The sequence below is a fragment of the Myotis yumanensis genome, unplaced genomic scaffold (assembly GCF_028538775.1).
Source record: "Myotis yumanensis isolate MYYU_CA2020_CCGP unplaced genomic scaffold, mMyoYum1.0.hap1 SCAF_11, whole genome shotgun sequence".
NCBI lineage: Eukaryota > Metazoa > Chordata > Mammalia > Chiroptera > Vespertilionidae > Myotis > Myotis yumanensis.
Window position 1 is genome coordinate 40,193,189 of NW_027223762.1, and position 21,125 is coordinate 40,214,313.

The following is a 21,125-nucleotide window of genomic DNA, read 5'->3' on the forward strand; positions in this document are numbered from 1 at the left end:
CTCTGAGTCCACCTATGCGCCCTGCTTTAGATCTGGTGTTTCTGGGTTAGTAGCCGATTCCTGGATGCCGTGGTTGCGGGGTCTCTGGATGTATACGCTTCCGAAAACAGCCACTCAAGATGGCGCGGACTCTGCGGCTGAGCCAGCCACTCTGGGAAAGATTTCAGCAGTCTCCAACAGTCCCCTTTCTCAGAGAGTCCTCTGCCTTTCCCGGTTACAAACTATCTCCCAGCTGAATTTCCTCTGCCTATTCAGGCTAGATGTTATTCGTTTCAGCTGCTCACCCTATCTGCTCCAGGACAAGGCACGGGACACATCCATCTATACTGCTGCCATTTTCTCCGCTTTGAATTTTTATAAATTCATTTAAGAAGCACTTTTGTTAACAAAAATATATTTTCAGTATGGAAATTGCAGCTGGCAGTGCAGCCTATTACATGAATTCAGACGTATTTGGTTAATTGGATGACAGATCTGACAGATGGCTACTCACATTTGAGGCTAACTAGTCTTCTAAATAGTGCTGAGTCTGTATGTAGGATTCAAGCTGCACATCCAGCTGGTTTAAAAAATAAGTGGGTATTTCTGGTGAACTGGTGGGGTGATCTGAAAGAAGTCTGCCGAGGGAGGTTGTATCCTGAGGGAGGAAGGAGCCAAGCATGAAGAGCTTGAACCAGTCAAAAGATGTACTTCTCAGAGGGGTTAGAGATAGGAGGACATAACTGTAATGACTTGAGTCTGCCCTTAGCCTAAATACCCACATTGAAGGAAAAAGCGGAAATTCTGTAATACATAGGCCTCAAACAATCCTGCTTTGGGATCTCTCCTACAGTACGTAACACAATGGGAGGGGGTCATTCTCTCCCATTTCCATCTAGGACATAGCACAGCTCTGGTGCCCTGTGGCTCACTGCTTACAGCAGGGCCATCTAGGGCAATGGCAGTGATGCTCATTCCTGCCAGAGCTGCATGGGAGCAAGAACAGGATCTGCTGGAGTATTGGTGGCTACAAGGTAGGTAACTGCTATGCCCAGGTGGAGATTTGAAGAGAGACATGGTGCAGAGACTATGGTTTATATCTATTGAACCACACAGATATTATGAGAGTGAGATTTTCCTATGTACACAGCCTATGGGGAACCACCAGAGCTGGAGCAATTGCGTAGGCAACTGATCTTCCAGGTTCGTTGAGAATACCATTCTCTTTTCCAGGAACATGCTCTTGGCCACCATGAATGCTTCCTTGCTAATATCGTCCTCCACATAAGTGTCAGTTCTTCCAAGAAGCATGTCCTGGCCATTTTAAGTAAGTTAGTTTCACTCCCACTATCACCACTGCACTTTCATATCCCCAAATAGTTTATAAGTGTCATGATAGTGGAAGTTCGCACCCACTTGGTTCACCATTATATATGTAGGATTTAGTACCTATTATTTCCTTTTCTGAGGAACTTATACCCCACCTTCACAAGTCTTGCTCCTTCACATATGATCCCTGGGCTCTGCTCACCAGTTACCTCTTCAGAGAGGTCTTCCCTGACTACCCTATAAGTATACCCCCCCACCTCATTGCTCTCTTTTCCCTTAGGAAAGCCTGCATTGTCTTTCCTCTAACCACCTGTTATATGAATTATACTGCATCTTTAGGAATGTGAGTTCCACCAAGGCAGTAACTTTGTTCATTGCTGCATCCTCAGCACTGAAAATTGTGCCAGGAATACAGTAAAAACTCAATAGATATTTGTTGAGTGAATGAATATAGAAAGCCAAACAAGGTCATGCTAAATTCCATAATGAAATAGTTATGAAGACAATTAGAAAATGAATTAGCATTGGGGGTCAATTTAATCCTAAATGTTTGGGGGACTTAAACCCCTTTCCTGTGCCTCCAGGTTCCACCCCCATGTTGTAGGATGGGCAAAGGAAATGGTCCAGAGAACCAGTGTCCTAATTCTTCCTAGTATTCAGTGTATGTTCACCTGAATTTGGCAGCTCTGTATGAGCTTTGAATTCATCTTTTAGCTGTGGTGAACAAAAAATAGTGAGTGGAAGGATGAACAATCAGATGAGTAAATTAGGAGCATTCTTGGTAGATATCAATCTTCCTCTTGGAAAATTACAAATGAATTGCAATTCATTGATAATGTTATAACTGAGAGCCTCCCAATTCTGGTGCACGATGAACCTATATTATATCTGTAATTAAATTTTTTTAAAAAAAGATAAGTCTCTGTAAAACTCAGAGAGCTTTACCTATATTTATCTCAAGACTCCTTCTCCCATTCATAGAACCTAATCATTTCAGTGTATTGTTATTGATATTTTTCAGCAGGCTACTCACAGAGGATTAAATCTGATTGTGTGTGTGTTGTGCCATTGATTGAGTTCTTACACATATTTTGGCTGAATATTTGCCCAAACTGAAACATTATTTTTAATAATAATTGAGGAACTTATCTTAGAGGTGCTAATCTATTTTTTCAAAATATTTCTGGTTTTAAAATTATGGGCATATGTATAAATATATAAAAATTATACAGAGGGGGCAAAGTAGGCTTACAGTTCATATGGAAAATAATACAATAACTAACAAATAATAATACAAGAATAAACTCTTGTGTTTCACATACTCACAATTATAAACCTACTTTTGCCCCACCCTGTACATATATAACAATTAAAACAAATCATTGTAACAATTTAACATATATTTGTGAAATTTGATTGCAAAACACTATTAACATGTTTTGTAATGAATGAAGGGTTATAGGAAGGTATATTGTAAATTTATAATATTTTCCCAGATAGAACAAACTGTGTGTTTTGTTCTCTTGTCTGTGTGTACCTAGACTGACCTATGTCAGTCTCTCATTTTCAAATTTTGAGTTATTTCTCTGGGCAGGAAATAACCAAGGCCACATTTGTAGGGCACCTGGCCACGGTCATGGGTACAGCTTCGAGACTTGAACTCACTTTTCTCAGAGCAGCTCTGACTGAGACAAATAAAATTTGAGTGAAACCCATGCCCTGGCCAGTAAGAAGCAATGTCTTAGTCACCGAGCTAACATGTCAAGAACGCTTCTTCTTTTTTTTAATATATTTTATTGATTTTTTACAGAGAGGAAGGGAGAGAGATAGAGAGTTAGAAACATCGATGAGAGAGAAACATCGATCAGCTGCCTCCTGCACATCTCCCACTGGGGATGTGCCCACAACCCAGGTACATGCCCTTGACTGGAATCGAACCTGGGACCTTTCAGTCCGCAGGCCGACGCTCTATCCACTGAGCCAAACCGGTTTCGGCAAGAACGCTTCTTTTGCCAAGGATGGACTTGATGTATAGACCTCAGCACTGTGGACTCAGCATGCTGTGTGTGTCACTCAGCACTGTGCCCCCATCTTCCCTGCCGTCAAGCGTAATACATGGTGTCGAGCAGGTTGGGAGGTATGACCCTTCTGTCACTGGGTGGCTGCTGACCAGCTTCAGAGGGAATTCACTGACATTAGCAAAATCATTAAGGAGAAGACATGAGAAAACCAAAGATGAAAGAGAAATCTTTCAGGAGGATAGGAACTGTGAAGACAGGATAATGGAATTGGGGTTTTCAGCCTGAGGAAGCAAGGCCATAGGAGCCATTTATAAAATCAAGTATATTGTGTCAGATAAATGCTTAGCTATTCCTCTCCCATCCCCCTAAAATACACACACACACACACTTTCACCCTGCAAAATAGATACAAATTTGAACTGTAGAAACTGGATAAGGCATTAAATATAGAACAGAACTTTTAGGACCTGCAGTCCCCAACCAGGAGGTGTAACAGAATCACCTGGGATTGTTTTTCAGAGGGGCCTGGGCCCATCTCAGGCTCACTTTGTCAGCCGGGCTGGGGAGTCTTCATTTTGATTTGGACTCACCATTGGGAAGGCCCTTCTTCCATTTTCAATTTTTTTAAAAAAATTATTGATTGATTTATCACACACACACACACACACACACACATCCAGAGAGAGAGAGAGAGAGAAAGAGAGAGAGAGAGAGATTTGTTGTTCCACTTATTTATGCATTCATTAGTTGATTCTTGTATGTGCCTTGACCAGGGATTGAACCCGCAACCATGGCATTTCAGGATGACGCTCCAACTAACTGAGCTAGCCAACCAGGACTCATTTTCATTTTTATTTTTTATTTTTTTGGAGCCTTGGGTTCCTTGAGAAGTCTTTTCCAGTTGACATGGACCTAACGTCCCTATCAGCTTAGATCCTCAGGAAGATGGCTCTATGTATGAGAAGCACAGGATCTGGTAGTCAGGGGACAAATTGTTTTCTGAAAGGCCAGCAGAGGGAGCTGCAAAATAACAGTTTTCTTCTTGCCAAATATTCCCATGACCGCAGATGTAGAAAAACAGTCAACTTTTCTCTACTAGGTTACAATTTGGAACAGATTAAACCAAGATCCTAATATCTCAGAATTTGGCATTGAGTGTGCCTGGTATTTCAATCCTACTTTGCCTCCTTGAGCCAGACATGTGGTCCTTGTTTCTGAGCGATAGGGGGGACAAATGTAGCACATACCAGTCAACGTGGCCGTCTGTGTTGCCTTATGGCCCTCTTCGAGATGGAGCCAAAGAGAACAGAATCAAATTGGATTTTAGATTACAAGAAAAGATGGCCAATACATTTCTCTTCAGATGTTTTTTTCTAAGAATTTAAGGAACGATTTACCTTAAGGTAATAGTGTTATTCTTTTTGAGAGAGAGAGATGCCTTAGTGAAGAGTCTGATGACAAACCCTTCCAGTTGATCCACAAAGGAAACAGCTAATTACTCAGAACGTATAGCTTGAGGTTGATGTATGCTAGCTCTGAAAATGGGTCAAGTAGGTAATTTATAAATGAAAGGGAGAACTGACCACAGAAAGGGAGGAAAAAATAAAAATTCCCCCTAGGCTTGAAAATGCAAAGAGAAGTGGAAATGGTTAAGAAAAAAAGACACAAACTTGAATTATGAAAAAAAAATGTATTGACGAATAGAATCCATTAAGCTCCTGAGCAAATGGAGTAATAACATTAATTTTGTACTAATGGCAGAACTTCAGATTATTTCCTGGGTTAGTGAGGAATGATGACTACAACCAAATGGAACATAGTATTATTTTAATCAGAGTCCCTATTCTTCAGATAGAGAATGAATCAGACTAAAATTAGCTATAGGGCTGTTATTTATTTATAAGGGTGGGCAAAAGTGCATTTACAGTTGTGAGCCCATGAAACACAGTTTGTTCTTATATTATTATTTATTTATTACTGTGTTATTTTCCATATGAGCAACTATAAACCTACTTTTGCCCACCTCTGTATGTTCTTATTTATTTTCTCAGAGAGGCCTCTGCAATGGGTCAGACTTGGCTTTTCTTGTTTCTGGGTAAATAAAAGCCAGTCCAGGAGCACTCAAGATGTTTCATCTGAAGGACACACTCAACTTTTGGTTGATAGCTCCCTGCCCAGGTGGCTCTGGACACTGCTGAACCATCCCCCTCTTTCAGGGAGATATCTCTGTTACTGAAGATCGGAGAAGAACCAAGCAATGCTTAGAGAGATGGAGTTACACTTTATTATTATTATTATTATTATTATTATTATTATTACTAGAGGCCCGGTGCACAAAAATTTGTGCACTGGCGGGGGGGGGAGGGGGGTCCCTCAGCCTGGCCTGTGCCCTCTCGCAGTCTGGGACCCCTCGGGAGATAATGACCTGCTGGCTTAGGCCTGCTCCCGGGTGGCAGAGGGCAGGCCCAATCCCTAGGTGCAGCCCCTGGTAGGCCTCAGAGCAGGGCCGATTGGGGAGTTGGGGCGCCGCCCCCTGTCATGCACAGAGCAGGGCGGATGGGGAGGTTGCGATGCCACCCCTAGTCACACTCAGGGTAGGGCCGATTGGGGGGTTGGGGCACCGCTCTCTGTCACACTCAAGGCAGGGTCGATGGAGAGGTTGTGGCGCCACCCCCTGTCACGCACAGAGCAGGGCCGATCAGGGGGTTGGGGCGCTGCCCCCTGTCACACACAGAGCAGGGACCATCAGGGGGGTTGGGGCTCTGTACCTTGTCACACACAGAGCAGGGCCCATCAGGGGGTTGGGGAGCTCTCCCCTGTCACACACAGAGCAGGGCCAATAGGGGAGTTGGGGCACCACCCCCTGTCACACACAGAGCAGGGTCCGTGGGGGGGGGGGGAGTTGGGGCGCCACACCCTGTCACACACAGAGCAGGGTGGATCAGGGGGTTTGGGCGCTGCCCCCTGTCACGCTGATCCCGGTGCCGGGAGGCCTCGCGGCTCCACTGATCCCGCCCGGCAGGGTCACAGATCCGGGTCCCAGACCGCAGACAGCCCTGCCTGCTGCCGCCTGCCTTCAGTATGCAAATTAGCCGCCATCTTGTTGCTTCAGGGTGGGGGTCCCCACTGGGGTGCCTGGCCAGTCTGGGTGAGGGGCTGAGGGCTGTTTTCAGGCTGGCGGGCGACTGAAGCTCCAAACCTCTCCTTTTTTTCTTTTTTTTTATTCTGGCATTTATTTACCTTCTATGGCTGTCACTGGAGCTGAGAGCCGGCTTTCTCTCTGAGGCTCGGCTGAAAGCAGGTTTCTGGCCTTTGTTTTCTGTATTCGAAACAATGTTGCGACTCCAGCTCTGAGATCCCGGCTGACTAACAGGAGGTTTCTGGGCTTTTGTTTATCTTCTATAAATGTTACTATGTTTCCAACTGAAGCTCAGAGGCCGATGGGGAACGTTGGAGTCCTCTGTCACTGAAGGAAGCAAGCCTCCCTGTTCGCATCAGCTGCCTGGCTGCCGGCCGCCATCTTGGCTGACAGTTAATTTGCATATACTCACTGATTAGCCAATGAAAAGGGTAGCGGTCGTACGCTAATTACCATGTTTCTCTTTTATTAGTGTAGATTATTATTATTATTATGTGTAGGCTGAGAGAAAACTGTATTTTAAATTCTGGCCCCAACACGGAGGAAGTTTCCCTATTTATATCTTTTTACTTTCTTTGTCTCCAAAATAGGGGGTTTTCAGGTCCCCTTTGCAAGTTCTTATGGAGCCCTATGTGCTGGGGCTTTTAGACCTCAACCAAAGGCCTGGCCTGGCACCAGTGTAATGGGGCAACCCGCGGAGAAGACCACCAGGGACTCAGATCAAGATTTAGGAGCCTTTATTAAGCTGGCCAGCGACTAAAGTTACAGCACCCTGCCGAAGCAGAGGCTGAACTGCAGTACCAACTAGAGGAGTTACAGCATTTTTATTTGCAAAAACCACAAAGTTAGTTACAAAGCCTTGTTTACACAATTTGTTCCCAACACAGTACAGCATCAGTACAGTGACTACCTTCCTATCTATGTGTTTTAGGAACAGAGAGCATAGCATACCCCACCTGGCTGAAGCGCCAGATATGGCTCCCAACTAGTTATCCGAGAAAGAAGGCCTGTGTGCTGGGAAGGAGCAGTGAGACCATACCTCAAGGCCTGGCCTGGTGTCAGCACTGACAACTCTGTCTGGGGCATAGTTTACGACCTCTCTGGAATGGGAGTAATCTTATTTTCCTTATTATTTAAGACAGAAGCCATACTATCAGGGTTAAAATTTCAAACAGCAGTTTTTATATAAGATGGATACTTCACCAGCACTGATAACTTCATCTGGGGAAGGTTTATGGCCTTTCTGGAATGGAAGTAGTCTTGTTTTCCTTATTATTTAAGCAAGCAAGTATTTACAGGAGCCAAAATAGCAGGGTTAAAATTTCAAACAGCAGTTTTTATATAAGATGGATGCTTCATCTCCACATCAGGGAGTGACAGCTCCTTCTCAGGAGGTGAGAGCCCTCAGTCATCTGGTGATTTCATAGGGTTGTAATCTTTGCTCCTTGATATAAACTTGGTGGCCTTTTCTAGTTCTTATATAACTGGGTGTTAACTGGGGAGACTTGCCCTTTAAGATGTAAGTGGAATTACCTTCAACTTTCTAATAACTGGGTCCATGGAAAGTGAAAAACCAAGATTTCTGCTAAGAAACTTAAAGTTGTTTCCAAGTCTCCTCTGCCTCCTTGGCCTTCCACTTCCTCCCGGGTTGTCTCGGTTATCTGTGTCAAATGTGGAACAGGGCTGCCTTGGTTTCCACTACAAAAATCCAGTCACACAAGGTATAAGGCTCTTCACTGAATATGGTCCTAAGGAAGTGATGAAGGATGTCCAGGTGAGAGTTACAGCTTAAAATTCACCCACCAATGACACTCATTTCCCTTCCCTCTCCTCTCCATCAGCTGTCCCAAGGAGGGCCACAGCTTCTCCCTTCATTGGCTATGAATTTTAGCCCTTTTCTCTTAAGCCTTGGTGCTGGCCTTCACGGAGGTCCGAGGTGGTGGTGGTGGCAGTGTGAGGATGATTTGAAGTGAACTTTTCCCCTAGGTCCTTCTCAAATTATCTTTTCAAAAGGGAAGAGTGCCCTTCAGAAGACAAATTTTGATGCAAGCAATAGGTTAATATTTGTCAACCTCAATTTCTGGTATCCTTGAAAGAATAACTATTCCTACCTACATTAAACTCCATTAACAACCTTCATCTGGATATTAGAAGCTGCTGATTTGAAAAAAAAAAAAAAAAAAAGAAAGTTGCAAATATTCTTTAATAGAAAAACATGCACTCCAAAAGTATTCTTATTAAAGCAATAATACAGATAAAAATTCAACCAATTCAGACGAACACATAATTATAATAAAATATCTCATCAGTTTCTTTCTTCCCCTTCCTCTCACACCTGCTCCCGAGCAGTAGCCATTTTTGGCCATTTCTGCTTTTAGTTCCTCTGATGGTTACAATCAATCATAACTTCCCTGAATGAGAGGGATGACTAAGCTCTGAGCATGAGGGCGGGTCATGGGCACTGGAAGGCTTAACTTAAAGCACGTGGGCAGGAAGTCAGGTTAGAACCTCTGCCGAAAGAGGAGGGGCCCTTTCACTGTAGGTTGCCCCGTCAAATCCAGTGATTCTTAAACCAACACTATTAGCATCACCTGGGAACTTGGCAGAAATGCAAATTCTCCAGCCCCAGACCTGGACTTTCTGAATCAGAATCTATGGGGGTGGTACCCAGCAATTGGTGTTTAGTTAGTTCTCTAGGCCATTGTGTTATGCACCCAAGTTTGAGATGCACTGCTCTAAGTCAACAGAAATCCCATTCCTCTTGTCAGATTGATTTAGGAGTGGATATGTGACTGTTCTGGCTAATGAGATATGATGGGAGGTTTGTTTTGGTGGCTTCTGGGAAGTGTTCTTGCTCTTCAAAGAGATACATGAAAGAGTGGGGAGACAAACTCAGTCCTTCCACCAGATGTTGTGTGTCTAGGTGAGATGGATGAACTGCTGCTGACTACTTATGGTAGTGGGGTGAGCTGACACACTGAGCAGGATGGAGCTGAAAAGCATATACACTGAGTGGCCATTATTATGACCGGCCAGATTATTATGACTACCCCATCAGTACTTCATTGACACTTCCAAAAATACTGAATATTAAAAACTTCCTAAGCAAATACTCTCAAGGTTTTATTATTATTATTATTATTTGTATAACTAATTCACTTCATTGTACTGATGGGGTGGTCATAATAATCTGGCCAGTCATAATAATCTGGCCACTCTGTAGATCTAGACTCATAATGGTATCCTAGAGCCCTGAGATTAAGCATCTTGCAATCATCCTATTATGGACATCTTGTGGGAATGGGTGAGGAGAGGGGACAGGAGAATGAACCTACTCTATTTATTCCACAGTACCTGCCATCCCCAAGTCCAGACCCCTGTTCTATTGCAGCCTCCACTTGGGGATGTTCTGAGCTGATGTCCTTTCTGTGAATGTTTATCTCTCACTGGCTTCCAGAGATTCATGAAATCCTTAGCTTGCTGATCATCTCCTATGCCCTCCACTTACTGTCATTTAGAAGGGATTTGGGAAGGGCAGAGAGAGAAAAGAGTATGCTTAGTTTGCCAACATTAATCAAAAGGCCCAGTTTGTTTGTTTGATGTAATCTTGAGGTAGCACTTTCATTGGTGAGAAACCACTATGGGATCTCTAAGGAAATCTCAGATAGGCATCTGTATTCTACTTTATAGACTTATATGGCCTAAACTTTCTTCAACCTGATGTGGTTTTGCCACAACTGATATGTCTATTTACTCTTTATTCCTAGTTGAACAATACAAGATTCTCAAAATGTCAGAACGTGACATTCTGTTCGTTCAGAAGGATTTGTTTTATGGGTATTCTTAATATTTCTCTTATAGTTAACTAGATATTAAACTCTCAGTCCTGTGCTGAAGCTCATCAGGGACACCCCCTCCCCCTTTAAGGGGCAACAACATGGCAGAGGCATTACAACGTTGGTTAGAATGCCGAGGCTTTTACTGGCTCTAAAATTGAATCAATTCACTCCTCTCTTTGTGAGTTTCAGATTCTTCCTCTGCAAAAGATGGGGATTAATGACAGCCTCTGACAGGTTTGTGGTGCTGAGTCTTGAAGTACGTAACAACATGAGTGTCTAAAAATAAGCCAGAGGTCTGAAGAGGAAGCCAGTGCACCATTGAGAGAGGCGACAACCGCTTGACCTTTTACATTTTCACTTACGAAGTAGATGCTTATCACTATAGCTTTTCTTGGCTAAATCTTACCTGTAATGCACTGCAGGAAAGCCTTTGTTTCTTTTTTGTTTTAATTAATTGAAAATTTTTTTGGTTTAATTTCAGAGAGGAAGAGAGAGGGAGAGAGAGATAGAAACATCAATGATGAGAGAAAATCATTGATTGGCTGCCTTTTGGGTATTCCACACTGGGAATCAAGCCTGCAACCTGGGCATGTGCCCCAACTGGAGGTCAAACTGTGACCTCCTGGTTCATAGGCCGACGCGCAACCACTGAGCCACACTGGCTAGGCAAAGTCTTTGTTTATTGAAAGTGGGAGTAAAATAAAAACCTAAAGGCATGTTGTAAAGTGTTCTAAGTGTTGAGATTTTAGGACACCCCCTCCACTCACTTACCCACATGTGACTTGACATATTTTAGTGCTATTCATTTATTCTCTCTTTCCTAAGCCATTGACTTAATTTTCATAAAACAGCTTTGTGTTTTTCTCTGCACTCATATTTCATTGGTTTAAGTAATTGACTTCATCATATAATTGGTACAGTAAATACAGCTCTTATTCCCTTGGGAAGCATTCTCTTGGGAATAGATCCAACTGAGTTAACTCACTGGCTGAGAGTTAGAAGTAAAAGTCGTCATGATCACTCAGTGGACCCCGGACACCCATCAAGAAGCTTTACAAAGGACGGCACAGAGTGAGGAAGTGAGTTAAAGGCAGGTCCATAAAGGAGCCTCTTGTGTGCCAATCAAATACATTCCCTTCAAAGTGGTTTTCTAGAGCCTGACTACTCAAAGTGTGGTGTGGGGACCAGCGGCATCGCCTGGAACATGCTAGAAATGCAGCGTCTCAGCCTCACCAAGGACCTCCTGAATCAGGATACTCATTTTAACAAGAACTCCAATGATTCAAAATCACAGCAAAGCCTGCAGATCACTGCTTTAGGTGTACTTTAGGGCCTCTGTTCTTTCCACTATACACACTCTTCCTTCGTGGGCTCATCAAATTTTGAACTTGGTACAAAATAGGTATAGCATAAATATGTGATAATCTTGTTCTGAAAAAATGAGAACTGTTGTTTGTTGGAAATTGCATCCAGAGTCAGCTCATGGGTCACCCAAGAAAATCAGTTTCATAATCTTTGTATGCATTTCTGCTTGCCACTATAATAAGTTACCACAACCCAGTGGCTTAAGAAAATACAGATTGACTCTCAGATAATACTGGAGGTCACAACTCCAAGTTTGTCTCATTGGGTTAAAGTCAAGGTGTCCGCAGGGCTGCTTCCCTCTGAGTCTCTGAGGGAGGATCTGCTTGCTGTCTCCTCCAGCTTCTGGAGGACAGGCACACCCCTTGCTCGTGGACCCCTTTCTCGGACCACTCTCACCTGTGCTTCTGTGCTCATGGCCACCTCCCCTGCCTCCCTCTCACATGTGAGTACACTGAGCCCACCTGGGTAATCCAGGATGATGTCTTCATCTCAAGATCCTTGACTTAATCACACCTGCTAAATCCTCGTACCATGGAGAGTAACACATTCTCAGGTTCCAGGGATTGGAATGTGGACATCTTTGGGGAGCCATTATTCTCACAACAACCTTGTCAGTTATTGTTTTAAGGGAATGTAGCATTATTATCATTACTATTTAACCATGTCTGTTATGTCCCAGGAAATTTACATACATGAAACCTAACCCTCACAGAAAAAGCCCACAGTAGATCTTATTATCCTGTCCCTGTGGATGAGAAGCCTGGGGTTCAGAAATGACAGGGTTTGGCACCCTGACTCTCATGCATCCAGGTTTACTGTGTACCTCTTGGTACCTGGCTCATGTCATCAACATAATCACCTGATTTATTCCCCAAATCAGGACGAGCGACATCAGCCAGTCCAGAGTTGTCCACTCACTGTTATGCCCACGGATCTAAAGCCCATGCTTACTTTGAGAAGGAACTTTTGAATGTTATGCAAATACCAGAGTGATGGTTTTGCTCGACCAAAGCCCTAGCAGCTTCCTGTGTGCGATCAGCCGACTGATCAGGACTCATTTCTAGAAATCACACACCCAGACAGGAAGGTCCCCACCTTTAAGAATCACAGGAATCGGACATAAATGCTGACCCTTAGCAGGGGGCAGTGTCAGACGCGTCACTCTGACGAGCTGCCCTGATAAACTGTGGCTCAGACTTTTGGTGGGGCAGAGGAGTGAAGCTAGGGCAGAACAGAGATTGCAGACATGGAGACATTTCAAACAGGTTTTTACAAAAATAGCTCCTATACTTGCTCTGGAAGCTTTTCGAGGGGCAGAGATCAAGTTCCCCTCCATTATGTGGCTATAATCACTTTGTTACTGGAATCATTCAAAAGGGTAAGTTCTTTGTACATAGAACCACAGTCCGCTCTCAGCATTTTCAACCTCCCAGATTCAAATGTCCCTTAGTAAGGTAGGCAACATCTGTGTGATTTAAATTTATAAGCTATTTTCAATACACTCCCCACCTCCAGATATTTTGGAATATTTGAAGGTGATCCTAATAGACTCCCCTCCTTAACCAATATTATCTTTCAAAACTGAAGCAAGTGTTTATAGAAATCCACAGATGTGATTGGGTGGGGAAACACTTAAGACACCCCCAGACTCCAAAGCCCCATAGCATCCTCATTCTTTTTTCCTGCCCCATGTGTCTGGAAGCACACGTGAAATTTCTTGGGGATAAGAAGTTTTAATAACTAATACCAACTCTACTTTAACATTGGAAATAATCCTGTTTCAAATGAAAATGTGCACAGTTTAAAATTTCCCTGGCTACTTAAAATTTTATAGACAAAGCTTTTTTAAAATAAGAGATAAAACAAATTGTTTATGAAATGGGCCCAAACCTGAGCTTTTGGCTGTCAAAACTAACAATCGAAAATGAATTCATTGCTTTATTTTGAATGTTATACTTTATGTTAAGGATTATGTTGTATATTTTCTGAAGAAGGTTTGCAACAACACATGGACAAAATACAGATTTCTGACCAACCCTCTAGGCATATTTCCTCTCCCGTACTTGCCTCAGTTTGCTTATCTGTAAAATGGGATAAATAATATCTGCCCTATTTACATATAGAGTTACAATGAAAATCATGAAGGGAAAATAAGTTTGCAGTGGGTATGAAAGTCCAGTGTTCTCTCTGCCAACGTGTGGAATGGGTTTAAAATGAAGTTCACAGGCACTAACGCTTCCCTTCCCCCAGCAGGGTTTGGCTGTTCTGTGTGTAATTACTCAATGTGAACTGTGGGTTTCATATCACCTGCAAAATCAGCTGCCTCTGTCACTTCCCGTTCTGGCAGTGCCCTGCTGAGCACCTCGTGATCTCAGGAGCGTAGACGCTGGCTGGAGGCGCGGTCCAGGTTTGGCTTAAAAACACAGTCCTTGAACTGTTGGGTTAGGTTTCCTCGCAGCAAAACCCCAGGTAGACAGAAGATGACATGTTTGCCTTTCTGCCACTTGGATCCCTTTCCTTTCCCTGGGTGTCGCTACCTCTGCCCACAACACCACTTCCTTGCCTTCGGTTATGTCCAGCCAAGCCGATCAAATTGGGTGTGTCGTTGTTTGCACATGTGCTGGGCAGGCCCCAACGGGCTCTCGAAACCACACCACTGGTTTGTGGTCCAGAAGTAGCATCTCAGCACTGCAGTGCTTTGTGGACAGACAGCTCCCTTTCATAACCTCTCTGGGCCCCAACCCAATCGGCCCCAGAGGGCTTTGCAGCTTGATAGGCCTCTTAACCAAGAACAGCAGGACCCTCCTGGTCCCCAGGTTGGAGCCAAAACAGCATCTATTACCTTGTTAGCTACTTGCTTCCTTTCTTATTAAGTCCTAGGAAACGGAGCTTGGAGGGCTCTGAAGGACACGTTATTTCAGCCAAAAGAAATTATTGTCTTCTCTAAGGTTGTTTAAGAACTTGCCACATGCCAGACACTGATGTGAGTGTTTTTTGGTGTATTATCTCATCAGCCCTATGAGGTAGGCATAGTAATTACCCACATTTTGCATATGAGAGAAGTAGAGCTGAGAGATGTTAATCAACATGCCCCTGGGCAGCTGAGGAAGCAGGATTCAAACCAGGGAGCTGGGCTCCAGGGCCCTTGGTCATAGTGCTTCTCACCCCAGCTCAGGCTCCTGAACCCCCAGACCCTTCCACATCACTGTGGGCACACGGGTGCTCAAGGACAGCTGTGTACAGCACTGTGCAAAGGGCTTGGGGCAAGCACTTGGCCAACAGGCCCCCCGTTTCCCCACTCTCCAACCTGGGGAGAGGTGAGCTCGGTGGGGGTTCACCCGGATGCACACAGGCCGGTGTTCCAGCAGAGGGGCTCCACCACCTCTCTGCTCTCTCTTTATGGGGCACATGTGACTGCTGTGTGTGGCACTTGAGCTGGTCATTCCAGTGCTCATTTAGCCATAGCATTGGCTAGGGTTGGTAAGGAGTGTAGAATAGCCAGCCGATTCCATGATGCTGGGCCCACTGGGAGGCAATGGTCACAAACGGAGTTTCAGTTGTCAGAGCTTCCCAGCACATGACAAAGCAGGTCATTTATAATCTAACCGTCTGTGGCCGTCCACTGGGGAGAGGTGGACTTCACGCCGTGAAAACGCATTCAAGAAAGTAAGCCCCCCATTCAGGAGCAGGGAGCCTGTAAAGCTAGTCTGCTCACAGTGGGCCCAGCTAGACCCTCCGGGTTGACTACTGCTCACTTAGCTGTCCACAGTGCAGTGTTCTATGTCCAACACTCCTTGTTGGCCTTTCCAGGCCGCAGGACAGTCACCTCTCTGTCCTGGGTCTGAGCAGGGACCCTGCAGGCCTCAGAGGTCTGCTGTGGGTGCACTATAATGGCTGCTACATCCAAAAGCTCCTTGGGGTTTTTCATTCCAAAAGCGGTCCCTCCTGCAGAGCACACTGCACATGCGTGGCCGAGAGGAGGGGACCACAGATATCTGCTGGCAACTTCAGCCCATGGCCCCAGGCTGCACAATTGATGGCACCGGTGTTTTCCCTGGCAGAGTGAGCCAATGTGGGATGAATGACAGCCACTGAGTGTGCAGAAGGGGCCCACGAGGGCTTCCAGGGTGGAAGATATTTCCCCTTCCCCAAGGGTGATAGCAGGTCATGGGAGAGATGTAACCAGGTTGACCACAATGTCTTTGGGCCACCAAAACCCTTGAGAGAGTGGGCCTCTGGCCCTCAGAGGGGCTGTGGTCTGGTGGCCATGTTTTCAGCCCTCAGAAACCCTGAGTAATGGTTACCCACAGCGGGGTACTGGGGCCACAAGGCTGCTGCCTTCAATTCTTTGCTACCTACTCATGATCATGAAGGACAGGGGAAGAATGGGACCAAAGGCCTTAGGGAGCCTAGTTTTCTCACTCCAGAAAGCCCCAAGGTATATCTGTACAACAAGAATCTCCAGCTGGAATCTTTATGCAGGTGAGTAAGGCCAATGACAGGCAGTAGGGGGTTAACGTAGAACTTTTTGTCGTAGAACAAGGTATCTAGACTGGCCGATGCAGAGGGGCAGACACACCTGCCTCAGCCGTGCACTAGACCAGTGATGGTGAACCTATGACATGCGTGTCAGAGGTGACATGCAAACTCATTTTTTTGGTTGATTTTTCTTTGTTAAATGACATTTAAATATATAAAATAAATATCAAAAATATAAGTCTTTGTTTTACTATGGTTGCAAATATCAAAAAATTTCTATATGTGACAGGCACCAGAGTTAAGTTAGGGTTTTTCAAAATGCTGACACGCAGAGCTCAAAAGGTTCACCATCACTGCACTAGACACACACTGAATAGGTTTACATACCTGTATGGGGTAGGTAGCTTCCCAGAGACTCTGGATGCCAAGTTGAACACCTCTGCCAGGACTGCAGGCATCACCTGGGCTCTGCCTGCCCTATCAGCATGGATTGTCAGAACCTAGGCAGGAAGGAGTCAGTTCCCAGATTCTAACCAGGAAAGAGGAGAGAATGGGCAGAGGAAGCCCAGGAGGGAAAGGTGAGTGAGCCAAATCGGCCAGGAGAGCCCCTCACAGGGTAAGAAGGCGAACAGCATTTTTTGTTATGGAGAAATGGGGGCGTTTTTAATTCTTAAACCTGCGGACAATACTGAAAGCCTCAAAGGGAAAGCCAGGCCCAGCAGAGTCTGAGGAGAACCCAGGCTTGTGTTCAAGGCCAGAGGACAAAACTGGGCTTAAGAGAACCTGTGGGCAGCCATCTTGGTGCCTGCACTGTGGCTGCTGGCAAGGCGAGGGGGCAGGATGGTCAGCCAGAGGGAGGGGTGTTCTGGTGGACTTGCTTATGTTGAGCTCTGGGCAGCCTGCCCAGACCTGTAGACCTACTGTGGGACCAACTGTGAAACAGAACACCCATAAACTACCCGAAAACCTGGAGAGACCTTTGGAAAACTATAGGAATAGGCTACATTTATTGGGCACCTCCTAGTGGCGGATGCTAATAGTTGGGACAGAGTAAGAAAGGGCAGATGGAAACCTAAGCAGTTATGAGAAGGAGGGGGGCCATCAGAGCATGGTCAAGGTAGGAGAAGGGCAACAAGGGCTTCCTGTTAGCTCTAGGGCTCCCTCTAGGGATCAGTGAGCAAACTCCTACTCCCCACTGGGTTCTGAGGAGTTGGAGGAGAAAGAAAAAGACACTGAATCTTGTCATCTTGACCATTTCAATCCAACTTTGGGGTCTTGTGTGAGCGGAGTGCTTGGGAAATGCTGATATGGAGGGACTCCCTGAGGGGGGCAATCATGAGGCCCAGGATCCTTTGTTCTGGGGAGACTCCTGATCCTGGAGGGTGGAGGCATGAGGATGGCGGAGGAGTTACCCTGCCAAGCCCTGCTTACCTGGCCTGCTGGCTTGGTTGTCCTGCAAGTGGCTCTGACCTGTCCTGGGGTTAGTGCTCACAGCTGCAGGACACTTTAAAAAGTATTTTTAAAAAGGGCTTGAGGGAGGGGAAGAGGGTGGAGACAGGCCCCCTCACTGCCTACAGGCAGTCCGTCTAGGATGGACAGGTTGGACATACAGACATGTCTTGGCGATTTTACTAACACGCTTTCTGGTCCTGAAGGTCACATGTGATGGCAAGATGGAGCCTCCCAGAGTTATTGCTCTAAAGAGATGAGTAAATAATTTAGCTCACTTTGGAAGGAAAGAAAAAGCCCAGTTGGTTGGGCTTGGACAAGTTCAACACTGGGAAGTGGGAGGGGTGGGGTAAATAATCTCCCTCTTCTCACGTCAGATACAGCAGAGCTGATGACGAGCCTCTGCGGTGGCCGGGCAGAACTTTAGCTGAGCAAGACCATCTGCTGAGTGACCTGAGGACTTCTTTGCGTGGCTGAGAATCCGGTTTCCCTTCTCCCAGCGAGGAAGGTTGAAATTCTTCTGGACTCAGCTTCTCACTGGACTGGGGCCCCCAGCTCTGCAGGTGTTAGAGAGGTGGTATTTCCCCAACTCCCATAAACACCTGGCCTGTAATTCAGTCCCTTTGACACCTGAGCCTGTGATGTTCACTTCTCCTGGGCAAATCTCTCTCCTATTAGTCCCATAGGAAGGAGAACAACCTTTGGCAGCCGCCCCAGTTGGGGGCAGCCCCACAGTGTGTAATTTCTACGAGATGCTGAGAGAATGGGGGCCTGGGCGCTGGGGGACTCTTCAGGTTATTACCAATTGCACTGGCAGATGTTCTTCCTGAGCCACTTTGGGGATCCAAAAAAGTGTAAGGTCAAAGAAATGTCTTTTTAAATGATCTAAAATGTCCATTCAGTAGACCTCAGCCCTGAACACCAGACTCATATCCAACTGCCCCCTGGACCATCTCCACTTCGATGTCTATGGGACATCTTTACCCACAATGTGCTCACCCCCACCCCCTCTCCCCAGACCGCTCCTTCCCAGTCTTTCCCATCTCAGCAAGTGGGAATCCATTGTTCCATTTTCTCAGGCCATGATCCTTGGAGTTTCCGTTTCTCTCGCATCCCATCAATCCAATCTGTTAACAGAGTTGAAAGGATTGATCCAGGATCTCAGCACTTCTCACCAACGCGCTGACTACCACCAGAGCCTGTGCTGGTCCTTATGGCATTGCTTTTGGAAAATTCAGAAAAACATCACCCCGGTGATTCATGGGTACTCAGAGCCTTTGTGCAGAAAGAAGTGCCCCTTCCTCTGGAGCGACGTGGCCCCACATTAGGCTCTGGGCCCTGGCTGGGTTCCGGCCTTCCCCCAATGGCACAACCATGGGTGGTGGTGGTCTGCTGGCTGGTCCACGTGGTGTAGACCCACCATCCTGTCTCACACGCCCCGAAGCTTCTGAGGTCTCTGCTCCTGCTTTTGCCCTCCTACCTTTCAGACTATTCCCCCTTTTTGCTTCTTCCCTCCCTGCTTTATCAGGGACCTCTCATTTCATCTCTGGTCCTTGACATGGATGCCAGAGCGATCTCTTAAAAGGTCAAGTCACTCTTCTGCTCAAAACCTCACTCCAAATAGAACCCGAAGTCCTGGACAGGTCCCAGAAAGCCCTGTACAGTTTGTCCCCTGTAACATCATCAAGTCTGTCCCCAGCAAGCTCTTTCTTCTTCCCTTTGCTCCAGGCATACAATCTCCTTGCTGTCTATGGTCGTACTTGTCTTGCTCTTGCTTCTAATGGGGCTCTTGACCTCTCTCTCCCTTCTGCTGAAAGGCTCTTCCACAGATATGTCCCTGGTTCATCCCCACTTTCTCAAGGTCTTTCCTCAAATGTGGCACTGTTGAACTATTTATACGTGCAGCCACCCCTCCTAAATCCCAAAACATCTTCCCCCTTCCCACAGCACTTTCACTTCCTCCACAGCACTCACCACCATTGAACATATCATACTTATTTTACTTATTTATTGTGTTTGTCTGTCCCTTCTCAACAGAATAATTCTCATAAAAGAAGGAATTTGTGTCTGTCTTGCTCTTGGCTGTATCCCAGCTCCTAGAAAGGCCTGGAATGTAGTAGGTGAACGATTCATTTGGTATTTGTTGAGTAGGTGAGTGGCAGAAGCAGAGTAGGCATCTTACATGGAACCATATAAAATCATTGTTTTGTTTTTTTTAAAAAAATATATTTTATTCATTTTTTTACAGAGAGGAAGGGAGAGGGATAGAGAGTTAGAAACATCGATGAGAGAGAAACATGGATCAGCTGCCTCCTGCACACCCCCTAGTGGGGATGTGCCTGCAACCAATGTACATGTCCTTGACTGGAATCGAACCTGGGACCTTTCAGTCCGCAGGCCGACGCTCTATCCACTGAGCCAAACCAGTTAGGGCTAAAATCATTGTTTTTACAGGCCAAAAGCAGTCAAGTATCAGCAATTTCATGATAGAAATGTAATCCACATCACTGACCCAAAGGAAGTGTTATGTGGGAGACATTTGACCCTGATTAGCTCTGGTTCTATTCTGACTATAATCCCTGGGTAACAAATTTCTTACTGAAAGAGACATTTCTCTCCTTAATCCCATGACCCATGGAACAGCCTTTCTCCAGATAGAGCCTTGGCAGCAGCAATACTAGTCTTGTTGCTGGGCAGGACTCTAGATACATTTGGGTGGAGCTATGGGATAGTTAGGGAAAGCAGAGGTTAATAGGCTATCAAACCGTGACCAGCCATCAGAAGCAACATCAGAGACTAGGCAGAGGTGAGATCAGTACGGAGGCAAGGCACAACCTCCTCACTGCTCAGGCCCCGGAGGAAGGAGGCTCTGAACCCAGACTCCTGACCGAGTCCCTTGAGCTCAAGCGGAGTGTTCAGAAGACAGAAGTCTCTTCCTCTGCCAGGTTGTTTGTTTGTTTGTTCCTGTTTTCTCGGTATAGCCAAGGGAAAAGGGCATAAAGCCTTGAAGTTGTACTTTCTAAATTTGACTTTCTTAAAGATATAGACTATTAAAATCCACATGAAAAAATATATATATATTTGGAATCTCCAAATGCCACACTCCAGGACACACATACGGGGGAATCCTGGAATTTGAGGTTTCTTTTAAGGATGATAAAAATGTTCTAAAATTGATCATGGTAATGGTGGTACAGCTCTATGAATAAACTAAACACCATTCAGTGTACAATACTTTAGATGGGTGCATTGTATGGCCTGTAAATTGTACCTCAAGAAAGCTCTTAAAAAGCAAAACCAGTGAGATGAGGAACAAACATGACAAATTGTGTCAAAATGCAGAGGACAATAGCACAGGTGGCGAAATGAAAGGTGGCAGTAACAGAGTAGAGAGGTAGCACGCAGATAAGGGGAGTTTCTGAAGGAGATCCTGAAGTGAGTGGAATGAAAGCCACAGATAAAGACATAAGAAAACCTGCTTTGCTGATTCCCTACAAAACCACTGACACATGGACACCTAGCCAT